Source organism: Cherax quadricarinatus, chromosome 41 (assembly GCF_038502225.1).
Source record: "Cherax quadricarinatus isolate ZL_2023a chromosome 41, ASM3850222v1, whole genome shotgun sequence".
NCBI lineage: Eukaryota > Metazoa > Arthropoda > Malacostraca > Decapoda > Parastacidae > Cherax > Cherax quadricarinatus.
Window position 1 is genome coordinate 32,552,950 of NC_091332.1, and position 13,267 is coordinate 32,566,216.

The following is a 13,267-nucleotide window of genomic DNA, read 5'->3' on the forward strand; positions in this document are numbered from 1 at the left end:
TTTCCAGTGTTGCGGTCTATAGTGTCGGTGACGGCGATTAGTGAGGCTTCTAGGCACCGTCGGCGTCTGAGGTCTGATTCGGTGAGAACGAGTTGTGCCTCGTTCCAGTTCATCAAATGCCCCGTGGAGTCTCTGTGGAGGACACAGGCGTACCTTACATCGTCTCTGTTAGAGGCATTTCGATGCTCATTCAGGCGGACTGCAAGATCTCTGCCTGTCTCGCCTACATATTTCTTGGGACAGAACCCACAGGGGATAGTGTAGACGCCTGCTGTAGTAGTTAGAGGTGTGGGGCTGCGTTTCGTAGTGAGATCTTTTATAGAGGATGTGTTTATGGTGGAAACGTTGATGTTACTCATAACAAGTGCCCGGCGAGTATTCGTGGCAACATCGCCATATGGGATTACTATGAACTGTTTAGGGGGCTGTTCCATGGGCGGTTTGTTGAGGATAGCTTGTGCCTTGAGTCTGCAATCTCGGATGAAGAAAGATGGGAACTGAAGACGTGTAAAGGCTTGTGTTATGTAAGTGCATTCTTCTTCTAGAAAACAAGGGCTGGAGATGCGAAGAGCTCTCAAGAAGAAGCCAATGAGGACTCCTCTCTTAGTGCGGGTGTCTTGGTGTGAATAAAAGTGTATAAGATCGTCCTTGTTGGTAGGTTTTCTATACACTTTGAAGAGAAGTTTGTCACTGCTTCAGAATCTCCACGACTATGGTGCTCTTCGCACCTACTCCTAGGTTGAGGGACTGATTACCTCATCTTCTGTACATAGTTCTACTGTCTTCAAGTTATGTCCTAGAATTTGTATTGATAAAGCCACTGGATGGCGAAACGTCTACAATAAAGATACCCAGATGTTGCACATGTGTCTTAATCTCAGACGTTGTTTTGATAAGGACCTGCCTCGCATGGGCCAGTAGGCCTTCTACAGTGTTCCTCCATTCTTATGTTCTTATGACATTCCTCAGGTCACGTGCGTCACATCTCACTCTCCGCCTATATATATAATGTCTTTCTACCTCTGTATGTTGGTAGAACACTTCGACAGTGAGAAGCGATCAAGCGACTTAGCTCGAGTGGTGACGTGTGCTTACCTAACACATCGACGATCTCGCCTCTCTCGAAATTATCCCGTGTTGAGTAGTGCTTTGAGTAGTGCTTGCTGGACCTTCGTCTTCCTCTCCACCATCAGGATTGGTGCGTCGGTGGTTGCCGACCGAAGGGCAGGAAGCCTCTTGCTGCCTGAATTCTCTTCGCCTGTTGACTGCACGCCATACAGCCAGTCTCGCCACCACTCAGGATATACAGTGCTCCATCAAGCTACAGTTCACCTCCTCAGTGTCCTGCGCCAGGCAAGTACGTGTGTCTACTTACACGTACTTGCCTAGCTGAGTACTCTCACTTTTTGGCCGATTGTCACCTCCAATTACATCTTTTCGTAATTAGACGATGCCTTCGTTGCCTTCCACCTCCCACCCCCCTTCCACTCTCCCCCAACCTCCCACACCTGCCTCTGCTTCTACTAAATCCAATTCCTTCTCGCTAAACCTCAAATTCTCTAATCCTGATGCCACTATCTGTCCGGAAAATTTATTATATCAGATCACTGGTGCACCTCAACTTAAAGTCTTCAAAATCAACTCAGGCTTCAAACTCCTTCTTGACAAACATTCCTACGAAGCGTACACCTCAAGCGATACCAGACAAAAACTTCTCAACGCAGGCTTCACCATTATTTGGACTCCTGAGCACCGTGCCAAAAGCACAGTCATTGCTAAACACGTAGACTACTCTCTCCTGACAGCCTATGACACAGACAAAGAAGACTTAATAAAAGATATCAGTACTAAGAACAAAGTCTCTGTTGACGATATTTACAGACCAGAAAACTCTACCATTCTCAAAATACGCTGTTCTACTTCTGCTGACGCCTCTACACTCTTCAGTGAAGGAATCTTTGCCAAGACCATCCGCATTCCTCCAAACGCTCTCTTCACTCCGAACTTCCACCCAATCACACAATGTCTTAAATGCTACAAATTCGGCCACGACAAAAACACATGCACATCTACACAAGTCTGCTCCAGATGTTCAGCAACTGGCCACTTCTGGAATACTTGCAACTTCCCTCTTAAATGTTCTAACTGCGGCGGGTCACACACTGCAGTTGCAAATTCCTGCCCTTCTAGAAAGCACATTCTCTCCTCCCTCAGAGCAAACCAACCTCCCTCCCTCCCCAACCCCTTCCCTGCTCCTCCCTCCCCTTCCTTACCTCCCTCCCCTTCCACACCTCCCTCCCCTACCCCCAATGCCTGGGCCTCCCCACGCACTTGGTCTACCTCTTCTACTCTACACACATCAAACACCAACACACAGACTACAAGCACTTCTCCTTCTACACCCACACTAGACTACAAAACTAACTGTCAACTTGCCACTGCTGCCCACTCTGCGATGGTAATCTCACAAGCTTACCAATCAGACTACTCACATGTCCTTAACCTAATCTTGTCTGCTAACAATCTTCCCTCTTTAATTATCCCTCCTTCCTGCTTCTCTTCCAAGCCTCCTACAACCTCTCACTCCTTCCTCTCTCCCACCCCCCCACTTCCTACTCCCACCAGCTCTCCTCCTCCACTACCTCTCTTCACTACTTCTACACCTCCCACCAACACCCCTACTGCTACGACCACCCCTCCCCCCACTTCCTTACCCACTTCATCCCCTTCCAAAGCTTCCACTTCCTCACAGCTTACCAAAACTTCCACTTCCTCTGCATCCACCTTTGCCCACTCCACCACAACCAAAACCTCATCCAGGTCCAACTCCACCTCCTCCAGACAAAATCCACTCAAACCTAAACCTACCCCAACTTCTAACGGACAGACCAAAGAACATAAAAACAGATCCATCTCTTCCTCCCCCTCCAGGAAACGGGTCCGTAGCACCTACAAACACACATCCACTGATGGCACCACTATCACGGGCTTTAATCCAAACTCCTCCCCCGACATTAACTTTGCTAAGACGAAACCATTAAATCACGTTTAAGGCGATTCAGTTCAACGTACGTTCTTACTTTACAATTAGACACCTACTGGCCGAGCTCCTTGAAGCAGAGAGGCCAGATATTGTTTTGCTAAACAGTACCTGCCTCAAAGCCCCTCAATGTATCCGCCATTATGGTTATACTGCACTACAGTCCCCCTATGATCCCCACGATGGGGTTGCCATCCTTGTCAATTCCAACATAAAACATGAATTTCTCCCAATCCCTTTAATTCACCAACACTGTCTTGCGGTCAGAATACACACCCACCTTGGCCCCTTTATCTTTTTCACCACCTATGCTCGCCCAAACACTACTCTCAACATACACGACCTCTCCTTAGTCTTCAACTACACCAACACACCAACTTACCTACTAGCTGACATGAATGCCAAACACACTGCCTTTCATCACACCAGTAACAACCAACTTGGTCACCAATTACTCAACTTCACAAACCATAAACACCTAATTCATCTTGGTCCAGACTTCAATACCTTCTTCAACCACACGGGCCAAGGCAAACCAGACATCATTCTGGCAAACCGAGCCAGCTCTCTATTTCAACATTACATCTCACCTGGCCCTATTACAGGCTCTGATCACATCCCAGTCATCTTACACATCTCCTCCAACCCTATCCTCATTCCAACCACACCTTCATTCTCCTACAAGAACGCTGACTGGGATGCTTTCAAACAACACATAGACAATATTAACCTCACCTATGACTACAACAACAAACCTATCTCTGACATCGATACTCAACTTGATCTCATCCAGGACACCATTACACAAGCAGCCAACATCGCAATACCAAAGAAAACTCACACCACTCGTTATTCCTTCAAACCGTCACTCAGAACAAGAAGACTAACTATCTGCTACCACAACCGCTTCCTCTACAACACACATAGATTTAATCAAGTCCGATTAGATCTCACTTACCTTAGAAACAACATTTTACACAGCCTAGACCAAGACCACAACAATCACTGGTCACGACTAATACAACAAGCGGACAGGCAGCGTGTTAAAAACACTAAAGCCTTCTGGAACTTTATCAAAAAAATCAGAGGCGCTACTCCCACCAACAAATTCAAACACATCACCCACAACAACACACACATCTCAGACCCACAGTCTGCTACCAACATCTTCAAACACATCTGGGAGAACATCTTCCACGCTCACCCACCTCACCCTAACGTTATTCAACACATTCAGAACATAGAACACTGGAACACTGCACACACACAAGAAACAACACCAGACAGCCACATACATCTAGACACTCTTACCTCCTCCCAAGAACTCGACACTCCTTTCACCAACACAGACATTAAAACTCTCCTCAGACACCTTCCTCCAAAGGCTCCTGGTGCCTCTGGCCTAAACCATATTATCCTGAAACACCTTCCTGACTCTATCATTACTGCCTACACAAACCTCCTCAATGCCTCCCTTGCCTCTAGATACTTCCCTTCCCTCTTCAAAGCTGCTACTGCTATCCTCCTTCCTAAACCCAATAAAGACCACTCTGACCCTAGAAACTATCGCCCTATCAGCCTCCTCGAAACTTTAGGAAAACTCTTTGAAAAACTCATTAATCATCGCTTTCGCAGATACCTGGAACATAATTCTCTACTTTCAGATGGCCAGTTTGGCTTCAGAACACACAGATCCACACAGGATGCCATTAACATCATTCTCAACTACATCCACATAAACACAAAACAAAGAAACAGGACAGCCCTGGTTGCAAAAGACGTTGAAAAAGCTTTTGACACTGTGTGGCACGAGGGGCTCAAGTACAAACTCTGCACTAACTTCAACCTGCCTCTCAATACTCGTAAACTCCTCTGCAACTTCCTAGACGGCCGTACCATGAGAATCAAATTCCAAGGCTGTTACTCTGACTACTTCACACTAAATGCTGGAGTACCCCAGGGATCTGTCCTTTCCCCTACCCTCTACATTTTATACACTAACGACATTCCAACACCTATATACCACAACTCCATCACACTAGCCTATGCAGACGACATTACACAACTTATCACTCATGCCAATATAGATACACTCACACACAAAACACAAAATGAGGTTGACAGGATAGCCATCTGGGAACAAAAATGGAGGATCAAAACCAATGCAGCAAAATCCAGCATTACGTATTTTAACTACAGGAAACGTGATCCTCCATTACCTGTCGAACTCAGAACAGCTGACACCCGCACTTACTTCCCTATCACACAATCTGTCACTGTCCTTGGCGTTAATCTTGACTACCTTCTTCGTTTACACGGACACATTCACTCAAGGCATGCAATAGCTAGTAAGGCCCTTGCGGGCCTCTACAAGCTGAAACATGCCTCTCAACGCACCAAACTACACCTCTACAAATCCCTAATACGTCCTCTGATAACTTACTCTCCTCTAGCCCTATCTCTTGCAGCAAAAACAAACTTACTTAAACTGCAGCGTGTCCAGAACAAGGCGCTGCGCTGGGTGCTTGATGTCAGATGGGAGGACTTCGCCACAAGCGAGTCTCTCCATGCCCAGTTAGACGTCCCTGCGCTGAATCTGTACTGGAAGAGGCTCAGTGACAGACAGATAGACAAACTTGAGACACGACATGACTACTGGACCTCTCTCCTTGACGAAGACATTCGCAGACCCACAAACCAACACAACCTTTTCTACTCCTTGCATGATCCTGCTCCTAACCCTACTTACAAATAACCTTGGATCCGCTGACAGGTACCTTCTAAGACAGGTACCATTCTCTGACCCACGTTCGCCTTAGCTTTTTTGGGTTAAGACATGACTCAGTTCTGCACTCCTCTCTAGCTCTAAAGGTCGCAAGTCCCTTACTCCCAGCTCACCCCACCGGAGTCCCAACAGAAGAACCGGAATTTCTCTTTTCAATATCTGTCCCACGATCGCCTTTGCTGCTGGGTTAAGCCCTGGCTCTATTTCTACGACTAAGAACACTCCTCTCCAGCACTATTCTTAGTCTGTCCCGTCTTCCCCGCTCATCCCATTTGGGATCTTACCTGAACTTTCGTTCGTTCGTTCTGTATGTTAGAAGTGATCAAGGTCCCAGGACCGAAACGTTTTCTAATAAATATGTTATAGTGTTTACTTACGTGTCTTTCTAAACCATATACTGAGTTACCTGGGTTAGACTGACATCATGACCTATAATAAAGGGAGTAAGAGATGTGATCCTTTTTTTCAGCTGGATCCTCAAGCAAGGATTCTGCTAAGATCTCCGTCCTGCTCTTAGCAGTGTCAGTAATTTCTTTCTATCAGAATGCTGACTCTTCCTCATTATTCGTTGAGTTTGTGCAGATAACTTATGGTTGGCAGGTATTTCAAAGCGTCTTGTAACTCTCCATCATGTGTGCAACTTAAGGTTACTTAATGTTTACCTAGAGTTTACCTGGAGAAGGTTTCGGAAGTCAACGCCCCCGCCGCTCGGTCTGAGACCAGGCCTCACGGTGGATCAGGATCTGATCAACTAGGCTGTTACTGCTGGCCGCACGCAAACTGAAATACGAACCACAGTCCGGTTGGTCATGTGCTTAGTATTTAAGGTTTTAAGGATATAATCCACAGGAGCTGTGAGTGAAAAGTTTAACAGATAGGAGTAGCGATCGGATATATGGTGACGATAATTTGATTGTCAGTCTGCTTGTTAAGGTGGTGTTAGTGTCTAGCTCCCGCTATCCCCCCCAGCTCCCGCTATCCCCCCCCAGCTCCCGCTATCCCCCCCCCCAGCTCCCGCTATCCCCCCCCCGCTCCCGCTATCCCCCCCCCCACCTTCCTCCACACTGAAAGATGACGTGTGGGACTCCGACCAAATAATCACTTGACTCGCAGCTGCCAACACATCTGTAAGTAAAATGCCTCTGCTCCTGTTTTATTTGATATATTAGTTAAAAACTTCAGTTTTATCTAATCTTGAGACTTAGTTCATCCTGCCTTGACTTTCATGTTTAACAATCTTGCCTTTAAATCCTCACCATTCTTTTAAATACCTTACACTTGTCATGGAGAGTGATTTAGCGAGTAGTGGTTAACTTTTGTCTCTTTCTAGCTTGGACTGCCAGCTAGGGTCATCTGGCAACTACATTATTATTATTATAATAAAAAAGAAGCGCTAAGCCACAAGGGCTATACAGCTCTGGCGACTACAGAGACAGTTTGAAGGAGAGGAACCTAACCAGGTTAAGAGACGTCACCCACGATCTACGCACCATATTGTAGCTACACCCAGGCAGTGACATTGTAGCTACACCCAGGCAGCTACACCCAGGCAGCTACACCCAGGCAGCTACACCCAGGCAGCTACACCCAGGCAGTGACCTCTCATCTCTGCAGTAGTGAAACATCTGCGCTCCTGTCATCTTGACGGATCATTCAAGGCTAGACATGAAAATAAATGGTATAAAATACCGACACAATAGAAACATAAACACATATGCAGTTTAATGTGATCCTTTATTGACAACGTTTCGCCCACACAGTGGGCTTTTTCAAATCACAAACAGATCTACCTGGGGTGGAAGATACGTGACTATAAATACGTACCTTCCACCCCAGGTAGATCTGTTTGTGACTTGAAAAAGCCCACTGTGTGGGCGAAACGTTGTCAATAAAGGATCACATTAAACTGCATATGTGTTTGTTTCCAAGGCTAGACATCCTCTGCTGTATAGCCCTTGTGGCTTAGCGCTTCTTTTTGATTATAATAATAATAATAGACATCCTCTGACTGAACACTCGTTGGGTCGTCATTCAACAGCTGTGACCCCCCCCCCAGCTGTGACCCCCCCCCCAGCTGTGACCCCCCCCCACATCATCAACAACGGCTACTGTTTCTACAATGTGTCAACAACATCGACATGATCTACCATTACACCTGTACAAATTAGCCTTCAATTCAATTATCATTTTTTTTCTGTTTCATTTTTCTTTTAAATAGGATAAAAGCTCCTGTTTACGTGTTTTACATTTTCAATTCTTACAGTAGTGTTTATATTTGTATGTTATTGTTATTTTTCCTATTATTTCTTTTCCTAAGGAGTAGCTAACCTTGGTAATACTAACATAAGATCTTACAGGGCTGAGTAAGCCATCAGAGATGCGTTCATTGAGAATGTTACGCCACTTGAGGAATATATCATTGACTCGCTGATACTCGACTTTAGCGTTAACTCTGCGCTCGACTGTTCTGGATAGTTGAGCTCTAGCTCTTCAGTATCCCTGATAGATCCCTAAACATTTCTAAATATTTCGAATTCATACCTGTCTCACTGCAAGGGATATCAGTAGCATTTATAATGGCAGACCTGCAAGTACGTCGTAATATTACCACCTGCAAACAGGTCGTAATATTACCACTTGCAAGCAAGTCGTAATATTACCACCTGCAAACAGGTCGTAATATTACCACCTGCAAACAGGTCGTAATATTACCACCTGCAAACAGGTCGTAATATTACCACCTGCAAACAGGTCGTAATATTACCACCTGCAAGCAAGTCGTAATATTACCACCTGCAAGCAGGTCATATTACCACCTGCGAGCAGGTCGTAATATTACCACCTGCAAGCAGGTCGTAATATTACCACCTGCAAACAGGTCGTAATATTACCACCTACAAGCAGGTCGTAATATTACCACCTGCAAACAGGTCGTAATATTACCACCTACAAGCAGGTCGTAATATTACCACCTACAAGCAGGTCGTAATATTACCACCTACAAGCAGGTCGTAATATGGATGTCAACATCTGCCTTCTGGAAAGTTTTACATCAACTGTGAATCTGAATCTCTTATAATTACAATAATATGCTCAGGGAGGAGAAATATCTGGTATGAAAGTTACTTAATATTTGTTTATTGTCTATAGGAAATAAGCACCTTAGTAGTTTATCATTGTTTATCATATCTCTGGTAATATATTAAGTGAGATTATAAACATGTGATGACATCAATGATCTTTAACGTTTCTTACACTGTTTAGGAACATATATTGTGCACTTGTATTGTAGAATTAAGTAATACATTAGCCAAACATCAACGGCAACCTAAATCAATGCAAGATATATATGTCACTGTAAAACAGTTGGCAACACCATGACATGAGCGCAAATATGGGACACCAGTACCGACCATACAAGTCTCAGTACCACAACAAAGTACCAAATGCAATACTAGGCAAGCAACAGGGTACAGATAACGAACGTCCTGTAATAACCACAAGATAGCATAACATCCACGGTAAACCCAGGAGAAGACAACACCAGTACACACTGACTCGCCACCAGGGATGCGTAAGGACTAACAAAACGAAGAAAAAATAGTCAGACGTGTAGTAACAGCCGGAAGACGACAGCATCACATCCACCCAGGAACAGATTCAACCTCCGGCTTCCCTGGAAGCATGGAAGGCACGGCTGACGCAACTCAAGGTCCCAGAAGCTTCAGAAAGGCTGGTATGTTTAATGATATACATGCATTTCACTCTTACACAAAAGCCTTCCAGTGGTGAACATGTACTCATGATTCACGAAATCGTAATGACGCGCTGGCCTGGAGTTTTACGACTCACTCGCCATGAGCTCAATCCCGCCCTTGGTATGGTTTGTGAGCATGTTATGATGCAGTCATCACACCCTCGCTAGTGTACAGCTGAGCGTGGGAAGCACCCAGACAACTACCTACAGCTTGTTGGGGCTTCCGTGTATACTCGCAAGCTGCACATTACCTAAAAAAACTGGAAGAGCTCAGTTAAAAACAACATAATAAATGAAACAGCAGCACCAGTAAAATATCACACAGTAAATAATAGCTTCAGTAACAACAGCAAACATTGCATTAATAGAGCGGGAACAGTAAGTGGTGCTTTCAGCAGCTCTAAAAAACGTCACACAATGCACAATTCTAGGTGACGCCTAGAACAGACTATAATTATTATAATCATGGGGAATGTTAAACCCGTGGGATCATACAGCACACGGGGGGGGGAGGGGATGGAAGATATTCAGGCTTAATTCAGGGAACTGGAGCAAGAGCCCCTCACCAGAGTCAGGGAACCTCCCTTGAGGGGCGCCTAGAACAGAAACTGCAAAATTAATACACACACAATAAAAGTAAATTACTTGAGGCTAAGTAGCACTGCCGCAGTGCTACTTAGCCTCAAGACAGCAGGTGGGGGGGAGGAGGAGGGGGGGATATCCAGGTGGCGGAGCAAGCCACAGCAGCAAGTGTTTGTTGTGGTGGCAACGCCACCCGTTGGCAGCTGAGGAAAACACCAGCACCCTTATGTGTAGAGGCAGAGGGACAAACGGCTTTTTCAACGAACTATAATGACATCACCAGGGAGAAGACATCTGACATCGAGTAGATCTTCACCTTGTTCCTCTCTGTAATGAAATTAACTTGCGACTTCACTGCAATCAGATGTGTTTTACAGATTTTGCAAAGGCGTTTTAACAAATGCAATGTAGAAGTGGAGACAGTTATTCTGGCTTAAGAGCCATTCGCTACCTGGAAGAGGTAGAGTGCGGTCGTGCTTTGCACCCCTCTACTGTTTACCCAGACGAGCTACTCGGAAAACAATATGACGCTAGGTGTGCGCCGGAGAGTGAATACTGTGGGCATTGAACTCATTAGTGGAGCTTTAACGCCTACATCAGTCGAGGTACTATTGCCCAAAATTGTAAGAGAAACATACGGCATCAGAGACGAGGATTTATATGGAGTGGCACTAAATGGTGTTTATAGAATCTTCGTGAAAGTGCTAACTGCTCAAGTGTACGAGGCATTGGTGGATCGTTATCAAGATGCCAGCATTAATGTAACACCGGCAGTGAGGGTAAGGTTGACGGATGTATCAAGACATTATTCGTGGGTCAAGCTCCGCAACGTGCCTTTTGAGGCTGATGAAGTAGATATCAGAAGTGTTTTTGAAAGATATGGGACTGTACATCTAGCCCAACCTGGAAAATGGGTAAAAGGAGCGTATGCTGGATTTCCTGAGGGTACTTTCAATCTTAAGATGACACTGAAACATCCCATACCCTCGTATGTATATCTCGAGGAGTTTAAAACCCAGGTAATGGTGGCGTATGCTGGGCAGAGGCGTACATGCCGACTGTGTGGCGAATGTGACCATATGGCGGCAGATTGTGGCAAGCGGAATATGGCTCCTGGGCCGGCAAGAGGCGGAGCACCGGCGCATGAGACAACGATGCCTGAGAAAGAACGAAGGCAAGGAGGAGGGCATGGTCGCTTGAGGAGTGAAGAGGTGGCGGCTCCTCCTGTGGAATCTGAACGGGACGTGGTGATTCATGAATCACCCAGCCCATTGACAGTACAGTTGATAAATCAGACACATGTGCAACTTATGGGTATCTTTATTAAGGAAACGTTTCGCCACACAGTGGCTTCATCAGTCCATACTGTGAAGGCTTACTCAGCCCTGTAACAACTTCAGACAGTATTACCCAGGCTGGCTCCTCCTCAGGAAAATTAATGAATAGAAAAAGAAACAATAACAGACGAACATAAACACTTTATTATAAAGAAAATATAAAATATAATACGCTTAAATATGAAATATTAATCCTACATTAAAGAAAATGAAAAATGAAAAATATAAATAACTGAATTCAACGCTAATTTAAAACTTGGGTGTCTGGTGTTGTTGAAATTGTAGCCATTGCTGATGATAGGGGAGGGGGTCGCAGGCGTTGGTTACAACCCATCGGTTCGTTCTTCACAGTATAGCCGTGAGTATTATATCCCGATGACAGGAAAGCAGGTTCTTTACCACTGCAATGATGAGGGGTTACATCCTGCAATTTCATACAGGTGCACAGGCAATTAAATCCAAAAAGGGGAAGTCTCAGGACGTTAGTCCATCTCCATCAGTTCTGCTCGTTGATTGGCAGGTGACCCTCTCTGTCGTCCAAGAGTAGTGCTGGGGGCTGTGAGTCTAGTGATTACTGTTTGGACCGGAGCCCCACATGTCACCTTGGGGGGGGGAAGAAGGAGGGGAAGGGATAGTGGGAGCTAGACTGACCCTACCTTAACAAGCAGCCGGCAGTCAAACTATCACTTTCAGGTGGGGGAAAAAAGGCGGGAATAGCAGGAGCTTGACTTACCCTACCTTAACAAGTAGCCAGCAATGAAACTATTGTTACTATATACTCCCCCTCTACTCCTATTTATTGAACTTTTCCCTCACACTCCCCCATACCAAGACTTATAGTCAAGGAGTATAAGAAGAATAGGCGAGGAAAAAGTTCTAACATATGGAAGTCGCGTAAGGCAAGAAATTTTCTACTGACTGTCACGACTTAACCAGTCAGAGAAATAATTGGATGAACCATTGATATACACAATATGGAACTTAAAAGCCTGGAGTGCCAATGTCCATCTCAAGAGGCGACTGTTGGTTCCCTTAAAAGTTTCTAGGTATATCAAAGGTTTGTGGTCCATTTCTAAAATGAATTCTTTTCCCAGCAAATAAAATTTAAGTTTGGAGATTCCCCACACAAGGCCAAACATTCCTTTTCTATAGTGGAGTATCTCGTTTCTGTGGGAAGGAGTTTCCGGCTTAGGAAGCATACAGGGAAGGGAGTACCATCATGGTATTGTAGTAGCACTGCACCTAAGCCAGTATTGGAGGCATCAGTTCTTAAAATGTTTTATTAATATCTGGAATCTTAAGTACAGGGTCTTTGGAAAAGATACTTTTAATCTCATTAAACTTTTCCCAAGCTACGTCGGAAAGTTCAAGAGGTTCCTTCACAGACTTTTTAAGGAAGTCGGATAAGATGCCTGTAAGATCAGTAAGGTTCGGGATAAACTGTGCATAAAAAGTTACAGAACCAAGAAAGCTACGCATGAGCTTCTTGGTTTTGGGGAATTTAAATTCTAATAAAGCTTTGATCTTACTGGGGAGAGGCTGCAGAGAGTTATTAGAAAGTATCAGTCCAAGATATCTAATCTTGTTATACCCAAGGAAGCATTTCTTCGGCTTGGCAGTGAGGCCATGTGAGCGTAACCTACGCAAAACTGATGTTAATGTTTGGATATGTTCGCCCCACGTGGATGTCATTACGTAAATGTTATCAAAATAAACTGAAGCATTTGGCATATTACCCAAGACCTTTCTCATCAGTCTCACGTAGG